The sequence below is a fragment of the Triturus cristatus genome, chromosome 1_2 (genome assembly GCF_964204655.1).
Source record: "Triturus cristatus chromosome 1_2, aTriCri1.1, whole genome shotgun sequence".
Lineage (NCBI taxonomy): Eukaryota > Metazoa > Chordata > Amphibia > Caudata > Salamandridae > Triturus > Triturus cristatus.
Genome location: NC_140580.1, coordinates 350,459,727 through 350,477,348, shown reverse-complemented (window position 1 = coordinate 350,477,348; position 17,622 = coordinate 350,459,727).

Here is a 17,622-nt window from a genome sequence, read left to right as displayed (position 1 = left end):
TTGAATCAATTTTTCGACAGTCCAAAAAATCAATTTTCTGATGAAAAACGATGACCCGTGACCTGACGAGCTTTCTCCAGATGGTCAGAAATGGTAATTTTTCAATGTTTAATTTTTGTCTGCAAATGACTATTGCATGTGAATTCGAACTCTTAGAACTAAAATTAGTGGGTTTAGAGTCATTTTAATGCCTGAAATTGGTCGAAATTGAAGCTTCTGAGTAGGAGAAAAAGTCTGTAAAAATGGCAATTTTGGTCACATTGAGGCTTTAAAAAGTAGTTATTCAACAGGAGGGACAATCCAAATGACATTTTGGATCAATTTTTCGACAGTCCAAAAAAATCAATTTTCTGATGAAAAACGATGACCCGTGACCTGTCGAATTTTCTCCAGATGGTCAGAAATGGTAATTTTTTAATGTTTAATTTTTTGACTGCAAATGACTATTGCATGTGAATTAGAACTTTTAGAATTAAAATTAGTGTGTTTAGAGTCATTTTAATGCCTGAAATTGGTCGAAATAGAAGCTTCTGAAAAGGAGAAAAAGTTTGTAAAAATGGCAATTTTGGTCACATTGAGGCTTTAAAAAGTAGTTATTCAACATGAGGCACAATCCAAATGACATTTTGAATCAATTTTTCGACAGTCCAAAAAATCAATTTTCTGATGAAAAACGATGACCCGTGACCTGTCGAATTTTCTCCAGATGGTCAGAAATTATAATTTTTTAATGTTTACCTTATTGACTGTAAATGACTATCGCATGTGAATAAGAACTCTTAGAACTAAAATTAGTGTGTTTAGAGTCATTTTAATGCCTGAAATTGGTCGAAAAAGAAGCTTCTGAGTAGGAGAAAAAGTCTGTAAAAATGGCAATTTTGGTCACATTGAGGCTTTAAAATGTATTTATTCAACATGAGGCACAATCAAAAAGAAATTTTGAATCAATTTTTCGACAGTCCAAAAAATCAATTTTCTGATGAAAAACGATGACCCGTGACCTGTCGAATTTTCTCCAGATGCTCAGAAATGGTAATTTTTTAATGTTTAACCTATTGACTGTAAATGACTATCGCATGTGAATTAGAACTCTTAGAACTAAAATTAGTGTGTTTAGAGTCATTTTAATGCCTGAAATTGGTCGAAATAGAAGCTTCTGAGTAGGAGAAAAAGTCTGTAAAAATGGCAATTTTGGTCACATTGAGGCTTTAAAATGTATTTATTCAACATGAGGCACAATCCAAATGTAATTTTGAATCAATTTTTCAACAGTCCAAAAAATCAATTTTCTGATGAAAAACGATGACCCGTGACCTGTCGAATTTTCTCCAGATGGTCAGAAATGGTAATTTTTTAATGTTTAATTTTTTGACTGCAAATGACTATTGCATGTGAATTAGAACTCTTAGAATTAAAATTAGTGTGTTTAGAGTCATTTTAATGCCAGAAATTGGTCGAAATAGAAGCTTCTGAAAAGGAGAAAAAGTTTGTAAAAATGGCAATTTTGGTCACATTGAGGCTTTAAAAACTAGTTATTCAAAATGAGGCACAATCCAAATGACATTTTGAATCAATTTTTCGACAGTCCAAAAAATCAATTTTGTGATGAAAAACGATGACCCGTGACCTGTCGAATTTTCTCCAGATGGTCAGAAATGGTAATTTTTTAATGTTTAACTTATTGACTGTAAATGACTATCGCATGTGAATTAGAACTCTTAGAACTAAAATTAGTGTGTTTAAAGTCATTTTAATGCCTGAAATTGGTCGAAATAGAAGCTTCTGAGTAGGAGAAAAAGTCTGTAAAAATGGCAATTTTGGTCACATTGAGGCTTTAAAATGGATTTATTCAACATGAGGCACAATCCAAATGAAATTTTGAATCAATTTTTCGACAGTCCAAAAAATCAATTTTCTGATGAAAAACGATGACCCGTTACCTGTCGAATTTTCTCCAGATGGTCAGAAATGGTAATTTTTTAATGTTTAACCTATTGACTGTAAATGACTATCGCATGTGAATTAGAACTCTTAGAACTAAAATTAGTGTGTTTAGAGTCATTTTAATGCCTGAAATTGGTCGAAATAGAAGCTTCTGAGTAGGAGAAAAAGTCTGTAAAAATGGCAATTTTGGCAACATTGAGGATTTAAAATGTATTTATTCAACATGAGGCACAATCCAAATGAAATTTCGAATCAATTTTTCGACAGTCCAAAAAATCAATTTTCTGATGAAAAACGATGACCCGTGACCTGTCGAATTTTCTCCAGATGGTCAGAAATGGTAATTTTTTAATGTTTAATTTTTTGACTGCAAATGACTATTGCATGTGAATTAGAACTCTTAGAATTAAAATTAGTGTGTTTAGAGTCATTTTAATGCCAGAAATTGGTCGAAATAGAAGCTTCTGAAAAGGAGAAAAAGTTCGTAAAAATGGCAATTTTGGTTACATTGAGGCTTTAAAAACTAGTTATTCAACATGAGGCACAATCCAAATGACATTTTGAATCAATTTTTCGACAGTCCAAAAAATCAATTTTCTGATGAAAAACGATGACCCGTGACCTGTCGAATTTTCTCCAGATGGTCAGAAATGGTAATTTTTTAATGTTTAACTTATTGATTGTAAATGACTATCGCATGTGAATTAGAACTCTTAGAACTAAAATTAGTGTGTTTAAAGTCATTTTAATGCCTGAAATTGGTCGAAATAGAAGCTTCTGAGTAGGAGAAAAAGTCTGTAAAAATGGCAATTTTGGTCACATTGAGGCTTTAAAATGTATTTATTCAACATGAGGCACAATCCAAATGACATTTTGAATCAATTTTTCGACAGTCCAAAAAATCAATTTTCTGATGAAAAACGATGACCCGTGACCTGTCGAATTTTCTCCAGATGGTCAGAAATTATAATTTTTTAATGTTTAACTTATTGACTGTAAATGACTATCGCATGTGAATAAGAACTCTTAGAACTAAAATTAGTGTGTTTAGAGTCATTTTAATGCCTGAAATTGGTCAAAATAGAAGCTTCTGAGTAGGAGAAAAAGTCTGTAAAAATGGCAATTTTGGTCACATTGAGGCTTTAAAAAGTAGTTATTCAACATGAGGCACAATCCAAATGAAATTTTGAATCAATTTTTTGACAGTCAAAAAAAGCAATTTTCTGATGAAAAACGATGACCCGTGACCTGTCGAATTTTCTCCAGATGGTCAGAAATGGTAATTTTTTAATGTTTAATTTTTTGACTGCAAATGACTATTGCATGTGAATTAGAACTCTTAGAATTAAAATTAGTGTGTTTAGAGTCATTTTAATTCCTGAAATTGGTCGAAATAGAAGCTTCTGAGTAGGAGAAAAAGTCTGTAAAAATGGCAATTTTGGTCACATTGAGGCTTTAAAAAATAGTTATTCAACATGAAGCACAATCTAAATGACATTTTGAATCAATTTTTCGACAGTCCAAAAAATCAATTTTCTGATGAAAAACGATGACCCGTGACCTGACGAGCTTTCTCCAGATGGTCAGAAATGGTAATTTTTCAATGTTTAATTTTTGTCTGCAAATGACTATTGCATGTGAATTCGAACTCTTAGAACTAAAATTAGTGGTTTTAGAGTCATTTTAATGCCTGAAATTGGTCGAAATTGAAGCTTCTGAGTAGGAGAAAAAGTCTGTAAAAATGGCAATTTTGGTCACATTGAGGCTTTAAAAAGTAGTTATTCAACAGGAGGGACAATCCAAATGACATTTTGGATCAATTTTTCAACAGTCCAAAAAATCAATTTTCTGATGAAAAACGATGACCCGTGACCTGTCGAATTTTCTCCAGATGGTCAGAAATGGTAATTTTTTAATGTTTAATTTTTTGACTGCAAATGACTATTGCATGTGAATTAGAACTCTTAGAATTAAAATTAGTGTGTTTAGAGTCATTTTAATGCCAGAAATTGGTCGAAATAGAAGCTTCTGAAAAGGAGAAAAAGTTTGTAAAAATGGCAATTTTGGTCACATTGAGGCTTTAAAAACTAGTTATTCAAAATGAGGCACAATCCAAATGACATTTTGAATCAATTTTTCGACAGTCCAAAAAATCAATTTTGTGATGAAAAACGATGACCCGTGACCTGTCGAATTTTCTCCAGATGGTCAGAAATGGTAATTTTTTAATGTTTAACTTATTGACTGTAAATGACTATCGCATGTGAATTAGAACTCTTAGAACTAAAATTAGTGTGTTTAAAGTCATTTTAATGCCTGAAATTGGTCGAAATAGAAGCTTCTGAGTAGGAGAAAAAGTCTGTAAAAATGGCAATTTTGGTCACATTGAGGCTTTAAAATGGATTTATTCAACATGAGGCACAATCCAAATGAAATTTTGAATCAATTTTTCGACAGTCCAAAAAATCAATTTTCTGATGAAAAACGATGACCCGTTACCTGTCGAATTTTCTCCAGATGGTCAGAAATGGTAATTTTTTAATGTTTAACCTATTGACTGTAAATGACTATCGCATGTGAATTAGAACTCTTAGAACTAAAATTAGTGTGTTTAGAGTCATTTTAATGCCTGAAATTGGTCGAAATAGAAGCTTCTGAGTAGGAGAAAAAGTCTGTAAAAATGGCAATTTTGGCAACATTGAGGATTTAAAATGTATTTATTCAACATGAGGCACAATCCAAATGAAATTTCGAATCAATTTTTCGACAGTCCAAAAAATCAATTTTCTGATGAAAAACGATGACCCGTGACCTGTCGAATTTTCTCCAGATGGTCAGAAATGGTAATTTTTTAATGTTTAATTTTTTGACTGCAAATGACTATTGCATGTGAATTAGAACTCTTAGAATTAAAATTAGTGTGTTTAGAGTCATTTTAATGCCAGAAATTGGTCGAAATAGAAGCTTCTGAAAAGGAGAAAAAGTTCGTAAAAATGGCAATTTTGGTTACATTGAGGCTTTAAAAACTAGTTATTCAACATGAGGCACAATCCAAATGACATTTTGAATCAATTTTTCGACAGTCCAAAAAATCAATTTTCTGATGAAAAACGATGACCCGTGACCTGTCGAATTTTCTCCAGATGGTCAGAAATGGTAATTTTTTAATGTTTAACTTATTGATTGTAAATGACTATCGCATGTGAATTAGAACTCTTAGAACTAAAATTAGTGTGTTTAAAGTCATTTTAATGCCTGAAATTGGTCGAAATAGAAGCTTCTGAGTAGGAGAAAAAGTCTGTAAAAATGGCAATTTTGGTCACATTGAGGCTTTAAAATGTATTTATTCAACATGAGGCACAATCCAAATGACATTTTGAATCAATTTTTCGACAGTCCAAAAAATCAATTTTCTGATGAAAAACGATGACCCGTGACCTGTCGAATTTTCTCCAGATGGTCAGAAATTATAATTTTTTAATGTTTAACTTATTGACTGTAAATGACTATCGCATGTGAATAAGAACTCTTAGAACTAAAATTAGTGTGTTTAGAGTCATTTTAATGCCTGAAATTGGTCAAAATAGAAGCTTCTGAGTAGGAGAAAAAGTCTGTAAAAATGGCAATTTTGGTCACATTGAGGCTTTAAAAAGTAGTTATTCAACATGAGGCACAATCCAAATGAAATTTTGAATCAATTTTTCGACAGTCAAAAAAAGCAATTTTCTGATGAAAAACGATGACCCGTGACCTGTCGAATTTTCTCCAGATGGTCAGAAATGGTAATTTTTTAATGTTTAATTTTTTGACTGCAAATGACTATTGCATGTGAATTAGAACTCTTAGAATTAAAATTAGTGTGTTTAGAGTCATTTTAATTCCTGAAATTGGTCGAAATAGAAGCTTCTGAGTAGGAGAAAAAGTCTGTAAAAATGGCAATTTTGGTCACATTGAGGCTTTAAAAAATAGTTATTCAACATGAAGCACAATCTAAATGACATTTTGAATCAATTTTTCGACAGTCCAAAAAATCAATTTTCTGATGAAAAACGATGACCCGTGACCTGACGAGCTTTCTCCAGATGGTCAGAAATGGTAATTTTTCAATGTTTAATTTTTGTCTGCAAATGACTATTGCATGTGAATTCGAACTCTTAGAACTAAAATTAGTGGTTTTAGAGTCATTTTAATGCCTGAAATTGGTCGAAATTGAAGCTTCTGAGTAGGAGAAAAAGTCTGTAAAAATGGCAATTTTGGTCACATTGAGGCTTTAAAAAGTAGTTATTCAACAGGAGGGACAATCCAAATGACATTTTGGATCAATTTTTCGACAGTCCAAAAAAATCAATTTTCTGATGAAAAACGATGACCCGTGACCTGTCGAATTTTCTCCAGATGGTCAGAAATGGTAATTTTTTAATGTTTAATTTTTTGACTGCAAATGACTATTGCATGTGAATTAGAACTCTTAGAATTAAAATTAGTGTGTTTAGAGTCATTTTAATGCCTGAAATTGGTCGAAATAGAAGCTTCTGAAAAGGAGAAAAAGTTTGTAAAAATGGCAATTTTGGTCACATTGAGGCTTTAAAAAGTAGTTATTCAACATGAGGCACAATCCAAATGACATTTTGAATCAATTTTTCGACAGTCCAAAAAATCAATTTTCTGATGAAAAACGATGACCCGTGACCTGTCGAATTTTCTCCAGATGGTCAGAAATTATAATTTTTTAATGTTTAACTTATTGACTGTAAATGACTATCGCATGTGAATAAGAACTCTTAGAACTAAAATTAGTGTGTTTAGAGTCATTTTAATGCCTGAAATTGGTCGAAAAAGAAGCTTCTGAGTAGGAGAAAAAGTCTGTAAAAATGGCAATTTTGGTCACATTGAGGCTTTAAAATGTATTTATTCAACATGAGGCACAATCAAAAAGAAATTTTGAATCAATTTTTCGACAGTCCAAAAAATCAATTTTCTGATGAAAAACGATGACCCGTGACCTGTCGAATTTTCTCCAGATGCTCAGAAATGGTAATTTTTTAATGTTTAATTTTTTGACTGCAAATGACTATTGCATGTGAATTAGAACTCTTAGAATTAAAATTAGTGTGTTTAGAGTCATTTTAATGCCAGAAATTGGTCGAAATAGAAGCTTCTGAAAAGGAGAAAAAGTTTGTAAAAATGGCAATTTTGGTCACATTGAGGCTTTAAAAACTAGTTATTCAAAATGAGGCACAATCCAAATGACATTTTGAATCAATTTTTCGACAGTCCAAAAAATCAATTTTGTGATGAAAAACGATGACCCGTGACCTGTCGAATTTTCTCCAGATGGTCAGAAATGGTAATTTTTTAATGTTTAACTTATTGACTGTAAATGACTATCGCATGTGAATTAGAACTCTTAGAACTAAAATTAGTGTGTTTAAAGTCATTTTAATGCCTGAAATTGGTCGAAATAGAAGCTTCTGAGTAGGAGAAAAAGTCTGTAAAAATGGCAATTTTGGTCACATTGAGGCTTTAAAATGTATTTATTCAACATGAGGCACAATCCAAATGAAATTTTGAATCAATTTTTCTACAGTCCAAAAAATCAATTTTCTGATGAAAAACGATGACCCGTTACCTGTCGAATTTTCTCCAGATGGTCAGAAATGGTAATTTTTTAATGTTTAACCTATTGACTGTAAATGACTATCGCATGTGAATTAGAACTCTTAGAACTAAAATTAGTGTGTTTAGAGTCATTTTAATGCCTGAAATTGGTCGAAATAGAAGCTTCTGAGTAGGAGAAAAAGTCTGTAAAAATGGCAATTTTGGTCACATTGAGGCTTTAAAATGTATTTATTCAACATGAGGCACAATCCAAATGAAATTTTGAATCAATTTTTCGACAGTCCAAAAAATCAATTTTCTGATGAAAAACGATGACCCGTGACCTTTCGAATTTTCTCCAGATGGTCAGAAATGGTAATTTTTTAATGTTTAGCTTATTGACTGTAAATGACTATCGCATGTGAATAAGAACTCTTAGAACTAAAATTAGTGTGTTTAGAGTCATTTTAATGCCTGAAATTGGTCAAAATAGAAGCTTCTGAGTAGGAGAAAAAGTCTGTAAAAATGGCAATTTTGGTCACATTGAGGCTTTAAAAAGTAGTTATTCAACATGAGGCACAATCCAAATGAAATTTTGAATCAATTTTTCGACAGTCCAAAAAATCAATTTTCTGATGAAAAACGATGACCCGTGACCTTTCGAATTTTCTCCAGATGGTCAGAAATGGTAATTTTTTAATGTTTAACTTATTGACTGTAAATGACTATCGCATGTGAATAAGAACTCTTAGAACTAAAATTAGTGTGTTTAGAGTCATTTTAATGCCTGAAATTGGTCAAAATAGAAGCTTCTGAGTAGGAGAAAAAGTCTGTAAAAATGGCAATTTTGGTCACATTGAGGCTTTAAAAAGTAGTTATTCAACATGAGGCACAATCCAAATTAAATTTTGAATCAATTTTTCGACAGTCCAAAAAAGCAATTTTCTGATGAAAAACGATGACCCGTGACCTGTCGAATTTTCTCCAGATGGTCAGAAATGGTAATTTTTTAATGTTTAATTTTTTGACTGCAAATGACTATTGCATGTGAATTAGAACTCTTAGAATTAAAATTAGTGTGTTTAGAGTCATTTTAATTCCTGAAATTGGTCGAAATAGAAGCTTCTGAGTAGGAGAAAAAGTCTGTAAAAATGGCAATTTTGGTCACATTGAGGCTTTAAAAAATAGTTATTCAACATGAAGCACAATCTAAATGACATTTTGAATCAATTTTTCGACAGTCCAAAAAATCAATTTTCTGATGAAAAACGATGACCCGTGACCTGACGAGCTTTCTCCAGATGGTCAGAAATGGTAATTTTTCAATGTTTAATTTTTGTCTGCAAATGACTATTGCATGTGAATTCGAACTCTTAGAACTAAAATTAGTGGGTTTAGAGTCATTTTAATGCCTGAAATTGGTCGAAATTGAAGCTTCTGAGTAGGAGAAAAAGTCTGTAAAAATGGCAATTTTGGTCACATTGAGGCTTTAAAAAGTAGTTATTCAACAGGAGGGACAATCCAAATGACATTTTGGATCAATTTTTCGACAGTCCAAAAAAATCAATTTTCTGATGAAAAACGATGACCCGTGACCTGTCGAATTTTCTCCAGATGGTCAGAAATGGTAATTTTTTAATGTTTAATTTTTTGACTGCAAATGACTATTGCATGTGAATTAGAACTCTTAGAATTAAAATTAGTGTGTTTAGAGTCATTTTAATGCCTGAAATTGGTCGAAATAGAAGCTTCTGAAAAGGAGAAAAAGTTTGTAAAAATGGCAATTTTGGTCACATAGAGGCTTTAAAAAGTAGTTATTCAACATGAGGCACAATCCAAATGACATTTTGAATCAATTTTTCGACAGTCCAAAAAATCAATTTTCTGATGAAAAACGATGACCCGTGACCTGTCAAATTTTCTCCAGATGGTCAGAAATTATAATTTTTTAATGTTTAACTTATTGACTGTAAATGACTATCGCATGTGAATAAGAACTCTTAGAACTAAAATTAGTGTGTTTAGAGTCATTTTAATGCCTGAAATTGGTCGAAATAGAAGCTTCTGAATAGGAGAAAAAGTCTGTAAAAATGGCAATTTTAGTCACATTGAGGCTTTAAAATGTATTTATTCAACATGAGGCACAATCAAAAAGAAATTTTGAATCAATTTTTCGACAGTCCAAAACATCAATTTTCTGATGAAAAACGATGACCCGTGACCTGTCGAATTTTCTCCAGATGGTCAGAAATGGTAATTTTTTAATGTTTAACCTATTGACTGTAAATGACTATCGCATGTGAATTAGAACTCTTAGAACTAAAATTAGTGTGTTTAGAGTCATTTTAATGCCTGAAATTGGTCGAAATAGAAGCTTCTGAGTAGGAGAAAAAGTCTGTAAAAATGGCAATTTTGGTCACATTGAGGCTTTAAAATGTATTTATTCAACATGAGGCACAATCCAAATGAAATTTTGAATCAATTTTTCGACAGTCCAAAAAATCAATTTTCTGATGAAAAACGATGACCCGTGACCTGTCGAATTTTCTCCAGATGGTCAGAAATGGTAATTTTTTAATGTTTAATTTTTTGACTGCAAATGACTATTGCATGTGAATTAGAACTCTTAGAATTAAAATTAGTGTGTTTAGAGTCATTTTAATGCCAGAAATTGGTCGAAATAGAAGCTTCTGAAAAGGAGAAAAAGTTTGTAAAAATGGCAATTTTGGTTACATTGAGGCTTTAAAAACTAGTTATTCAACATGAGGCACAATCCAAATGACATTTTGAATCAATTTTTCGACAGTCCAAAAAATCAATTTTCTGATGAAAAACGATGACCCGTGACCTGTCGAATTTTCTCCAGATGGTCAGAAATGGTAATTTTTTAATGTTTAACTTATTGACTGTAAATGACTATCGCATGTGAATTAGAACTCTTAGAACTAAAATTAGTGTGTTTAAAGTCATTTTAATGCCTGAAATTGGTCGAAATAGTAGCTTCTGAGTAGGAGAAAAAGTCTGTAAAAATGGCAATTTTGGTCACATTGAGGCTTTAAAATGTATTTATTCAACATTAGGCACAATCCAAATGAAAATTTGAATCAATTTTTCGACAGTCCAAAAAATCAATTTTCTGATGAAAAACGATGACCCACGTGACCTGTCGAATTTTCTCCAGATGGTCAGAAATGGTAATTTTTTAATGTTTAAGTTTTTTGACTGCAAATGACTATTGCATGTGAATTAGAACTCTTAGAATTAAAATTAGTGTGTTTAGAGTCATTTTAATGCCTGAAATTGGTTGAAATAGAAGCTTCTGAAAAGGAGAAAAAGTCTGTAAAAATGGCAATTTTGGTCACATTGAGGCTTTAAAAAGTAGTTATTCAACATGAGGCACAATCCAAATGACATTTTGAAACAATTTTTCGACAGTCCAAAAAATCAATTTTCTGATGAAAAACGATGACCCGTGACCTGTCCATTTTTCTCCAGATGGTCAGAAATTATAATTTTTTAATGTTTAACTTATTGACTGTAAATGACTATCGCATGTGAATAAGAACTCTTAGAACTAAAATTAGTGTGTTTAGAGTCATTTTAATGCCTGAAATTGGTCGAAATAGAAGCTTCTGAGTAGGAGAAAAAGTCTGTAAAAATGGCAATTTTGGTCACATTGAGGCTTTAAAAAGTAGTTATTCAATATGAGGCACAATCCAAATGACATTTTGAATCAATTTTTCGACAGTCCAAAAAATCAAATTTCTGATGAAAAACGATGATCCTTGACCTGTCGAATTTTCTCCAGATGGTCAGAAATGGTAATTTTTTAATGTTTAATTTTTTGTCTGCAAATGAATATTGCATACGAATTAGAACTCTTAGAACTAAAATTAGTGTGTTTAGAGTCATTTTAATGCCTGAAATTGGTCGAAATAGAAGCTTCTGAGTAGGAGAAAAAGTCTGTAAAAAGGGCAATTTTGGTCACATCGAGGCTTTAAAAACTAGTTATTCAACAGGAGGGACAATCCAAATGAAATTTTGAATCAATTTTTCGACAGTCCAAAAAAGCAATTTTCTGATGAAAAACGATGACCCGTGACCTGTCGAATTTTCTCCAGATGGTCAGAAATGGTAATTTTTTAATGTTTAATTTTTTGACTGCAAATGACTATTGCATGTGAATTAGAACTCTTAGAATTAAAATTAGTGTGTTTAGAGTCATTTTAATTCCTGAATTTGGTCGAAATAGAAGCTTCTGAGTAGGAGAAAAAGTCTGTAAAAATGGCAATTTTGGTCACATTGAGGCTTTAAAAAATAGTTATTCAACATGAAGCACAATCTAAATGACATTTTGAATCAAATTTTCGACAGTCCAAAAAATCAATTTTCTGATGAAAAACGATGACCCGTGACCTGACGAGCTTTCTCCAGATGGTCAGAAATGGTAATTTTTCAATGTTTAATTTTTGTCTGCAAATGACTATTGCATGTGAATTCGAACTCTTAGAACTAAAATTAGTGGGTTTAGAGTCATTTTAATGCCTGAAATTGGTCGAAATTGAAGCTTCTGAGTAGGAGAAAAAGTCTGTAAAAATGGCAATTTTGGTCACATTGAGGCTTTAAAAAGTAGTTATTCAACAGGAGGGACAATCCAAATGACATTTTGGATCAATTTTTCGACAGTCCAAAAAAATCAATTTTCTGATGAAAAACGATGACCCGTGACCTGTCGAATTTTCTCCAGATGGTCAGAAATGGTAATTTTTTAATGTTTAATTTTTTGAATGCAAATGACTATTGCATGTGAATTAGAACTCTTAGAATTAAAATTAGTGTGTTTAGAGTCATTTTAATGCCTGAAATTGGTCGAAATAGAAGCTTCTGAAAAGGAGAAAAAGTTTGTAAAAATGGCAATTTTGGTCACATTGAGGCTTTAAAAAGTAGTTATTCAACATGAGGCACAATCCAAATGACATTTTGAATCAATTTTTCGACAGTCCAAAATATCAATTTTCTGATGAAAAACGATGACCCGTGACCTGTCGAATTTTCTCCAGATGGTCAGAAATTATAATTTTTTAATGTTTAACTTATTGACTGTAAATGACTATCGCATGTGAATAAGAACTCTTAGAACTAAAATTAGTGTGTTTAGAGTCATTTTAATGCCTGAAATTGGTCGAAATAGAAGCTTCTGAGTAGGAGAAAAAGTCTGTAAAAATGGCAATTTTGGTCACATTGAGGCTTTAAAAAGTAGTTATTCAACAGGAGGGACAATCCAAATGACATTTTGGATCAATTTTTCGACAGTCCAAAAAAATCAATTTTCTAATGAAAAACGATGACCCGTGACCTGTCGAATTTTCTCCAGATGGTCAGAAATGATAATTTTTTAATGTTTAATTTATTGACTGTAAATGACTATCACATGTGAATTAGAACTCTTAGAACTAAAATTAGTGTGTTTAGAGTCATTTTAATGCCTGAAATTGGTCGAAATAGAAGCTTCTGAGGAGGAGAAAAAGTCTGTAAAAATGGCAATTTTGGTCACATTGAGGCTTTAAAATGTATTTATTCAACATGAGGCACAATCCAAATGAAATTTTGAATCAATTTTTCAACAGTCCAAAAAATAAATTTTCTGATGAAAAACGATGACCCGTGACCTGTCGAATTTTCTCCAGATGGTCAGAAATGGTAATTTTTTAATGTTTAATTTTTTTACTGCAAATGACTATTGCATGTGAATTAGAACTCTTAGAATTAAAATTAGTGTGTTTAGAGTCATTTTAATGCCAGAAATTGGTCGAAATACAAGCTTCTGAAAAGGAGAAAAAGTTTGTAAAAATGGCAATTTTGGTCACATTGAGGCTTTAAAAACTAGTTATTCAACATGAGGCACAATCCAAATGACATTTTGAATCAATTTTTTGACAGTCCAAAAAATCAATTTTCTGATGAAAAACGATGACCCGTGACCTGTCGAATTTTCTCCAGATGGTCAGAAATGGTAATTTTTTAATGTTTAACTTATTGACTGTAAATGACTATCGCATGTGAATTAGAACTCTTAGAACTAAAATTAGTGTGTTTAAAGTCATTTTAATGCCTGAAATTGGTCGAAATAGAAGCTTCTGAGTAGGAGAAAAAGTCTGTAAAAATGGCAATTTTGGTCACATTGAGGCTTTAAAATGTATTTATTCAACATGAGGCACAGTCCAAATGAAATTTTGAATCAATTTTTCGACAGTCCAAAAAATCAATTTTCTGATGAAAAACGATGACCCGTGACCTGTCGAATTTTCTCCAGGTGGTCAGAAATGGTAATTTTTTAATGTTTAAGTTTTTTGACTGCAAATGACTATTGCATATGAATTAGAACTCTTAGAATGAAAATTAGTGTGTTTAGAGTCATTTTAATGCCTGAAATTGGTCGAAATATAAGCTTCTGAAAAGGAGAAAAAGTTTGTAAAAATGGCAATTTTGGTCACATTGAGGCTTTAAAAAGTAGTTATTCAACAGGAGGGACAATCCAAATATAATTTTGAATCAATTTTTCGACAGTCCAAAAAATCAATTTTCTGATGAAAAACGATGACGTGACCTGTCGAATTTTCTCCAGATGGTCAGAAATGGTAATTTTTTAATGTTTAATTTTTTGACTGTAAATGACTATCGCATGTGAATTAGAACTCTTAGAACTAAAATTAGTGTGTTTAGAGTCATTTTAATGCCTGAAATTGTTCGAAATAGAAGCTTCTGAGTAGGAGAAAAAGTCTGTAAAAAGGGCAATTTTGGTCACATCGAGGCTTTAAAAACTAGTTATTCAACAGGAGGGACAATCCAAATGACATTTTGAATCAATTTTTCGACAGTCCAAAAAAGCAATTTTCTGATGAAAAACGATGACCCTTGACCTGTCAAATTTTCTCCAGATGGTCAGAAATGGTAATTTTTTAATGTTTAATTTTTTGACTGCAAATGACTATTGCATGTGAATTAGAACTCTTAGAATTAAAATTAGTGTGTTTAGAGTCATTTTAATGCCTGAAATTGGTCGAAATAGAAGCTTCTGAAAAGGAGAAAAAGTTTGTAAAAATGCCAATTTTGGTCACATTGAGGCTTTAAAAAGTAGTTATTCAACATGAGGCACAATCCAAATGACATTTTGAATCAATTTTTCGACAGTCCAAAAAATCAATTTTCTGATGAAAAACGATGACCCGTGACCTGTCGAATTTTCTCCAGATGGTCAGAAATTATAATTTTTTAATGTTTAACTTATTGACTGTAAATGACTATCGCATGTGAATAAGAACTCTGTGGTAAATATTTCGTTACCGGTACTATTTTTTATGCGGTAAAGTCTGTCTAAGAATAACTCAGTAAAATGAGAGGCAGAATCCGTGGTATTAGAGCGTTTAAAAAGGCTTTATTCCTATACAAAGGAACACAATTCGAATTATGGGCCTTCTATTCCATCACCACGAAAGTTCAGGAAGGAAGGAACATATATTATTTACAGATAGGCAGTTTTATAGAAAATACATTACAGTGGAACAGATGCAAGAGGCGTAACAGCTGATAAAGGGTGCATACGTAGCTAATAGAGGGCGTAATTTAATAAACGTCATCATACATGATGTAATATGTGGGTGGATCCATAAGAGAATCCTGCAATGTCAGCAGAAATAGTTGGCAGAGATGCGCGCGCAGCCGCATGACGTGTGATTGACGTGCAACTAGAGGGTGAAAGGGACTTGACATTTAGCTCTACATGTGGAGACAGAAGTCTGGGGTTATGTCAACCTAATCCCAAATCATATCTAATATCCTATGTTTAAAGAACAGTGTTATCCAAAAAGAGAGGTCTCTTAGGATAGAATCTTATTCTATACTGACTATACTGACTGTTAGTGCGTGTACAAGCGTCTAAGTGTCTACACTAGATGCGAGGGAGCAGGAATATTCCATGGTAACGGGGCTATGAATTACTTGCATGAGGGCAGCGAGGCCTGGCCCTTTGCATGGTAGCTGGAGGAATGTTTACCTAAACTACTAGACAGGAATGCATCGGATGAGGAACGAAGGAGATAATCTTGAAGGTGAAATACAGTTTTTGGCAGGCGACGGGCTGGATCAGGCTCCGTTAGCCGCGCAGGGAGTAAGACAAAGTTCATGGTCACAGATGCAGGCTCGGACTGGAGCTTTCAGAGGCAGAAGGCAGAAAAGGCTTGAAGACAGAATTCGGGCCTACTCGCCTGAATCTGTAAAATGTGGAGAGTGAACCATATAAAGTCGGTGGCCTTTCATACTTAGGAATGGAATATCTGACCCATTCATGGCGGATCTGAAAGAGGACATGTTGACGGTGGACGTACATATATTTGCGTCTTCAGAACTGGAGCAGGAGGGAACATACATGTACTTATAGCATGTACATGGAGCCGTTGGGGTCTACGATAGGGGACATAATTGATCACAAAATTCATATTTCCTCATTCCCTCCTTGTCCCCTTCGGACCCTTAGGAGATATCGATCTTCATCAATCCATCGATCTGTTCATATAGCATCATTTGTTCTTCTTTCTTCTTCCGGGATCTCGAACGAAAACTTGGATGTGGGATACACGAGGTGGCACACAGACCACAAATCGCTGGCCCACATTGTAGACATAAGCAGCAACTGAATAGTATGAGAAAGCCAATACCTAGGAAGGAGAGGATTCTCCATCCCCAGGCTGACAACACGCCCCAGAACCAACCGGACCAAGTTCAGGTGCCTGGACTCTGGTGTATCTGGCTTACAATCTTATGAAGGCGGGTTATGGCTTTATATACTGACGGTGAATTTTCTGGTATGAAAATGCAACAACTTGATCCGATGACCCTACAAGCTCCGCCCCTATCGGCCAGGATGACGTCAAGGACAAGACGATTTTGAAGCACAACAATCCGCATAGCAGACTGCTCTTCTGTTAAATTGCCTAAGGCGGAAATAGTTTCGTTCACTACTGCTTCGAGGGTTCTGGTTAATCTACGTATCAGCTTACTATTAGTGACTGTACCTATATAGGGAAAGAAACCTTTATTGAAATCTGTGTATTTTTCCCATGCTGTTTCAGTGTAATCGACAATTGGGAGATCTCTCTGCTGTCTATTGTGTACTAAATGGGTATTTCTATGATAATCAGGAGGAGCTAGGAAAACAGGTGGCAGAAGGAATGCTATGTAACAAGTACCATCCCAATCTAAAGGTAAACGTATATATGCAGTCTGACCACATATGAAGTAGGAATGACGAGAAGCTCTAAATGTAGACTTGCCTTGATCACTGAATTTTATTACAGTGGTGCATTTACTATGGCCCATGTGTATGGAGCCATTCTTTCTGATACATAATTCCCCCTTTACTGGGAATACTGACATGGCGGGCAAGATTGGTGTAGCTTCAGATTCAACGTTCAGGATCATAAGGTTAAGTGTAAAATTACCTAATCCATATACTTCATTTTCTAGATCAGTTCCTGTTCTTTTGGGAAGTCCCTCCTTGTTAGGGTAGCAGACTTTAAGCAAAACTAAGTTCAGGTTTCCCCATACCCAGTTGTCTTGATAAACTGCGGAATTTGAATCTAGGGAATTAATCAAACTAAACCATGCTCCACAGGAGCCATTGTGTGTAAACGGATAGGGAAAGAGGGGCAAAACTCCCTTATAGTTCTGATAGGGAGGGAGTCGGCCACATATCCAACAATTTGTGGCATTGCTGGTTTGATGGGAATGATGTAGCATACTAATGAAAGTGTTATTGCGCAGCGCAAATCTATAGGACAACTCATGCGGGGGTAATTCACTAAAAGAATGTTCAGCAGTAACATTGTAAACATGTTTAGAAATAGGATAATATATGTGCAACAATATACTTGCAGTGATTATTAAAAGACTTAAGAAAAACAAAATTAATAACGTCACTGTGCAATGACTACGCAGTGATTTACAGTACGCATGCTTTTTCAACTGTATCTTTCGGTTTCTTTCTCTAGTCAGGTCTAGGGGATACATATCAGAGACAAATTC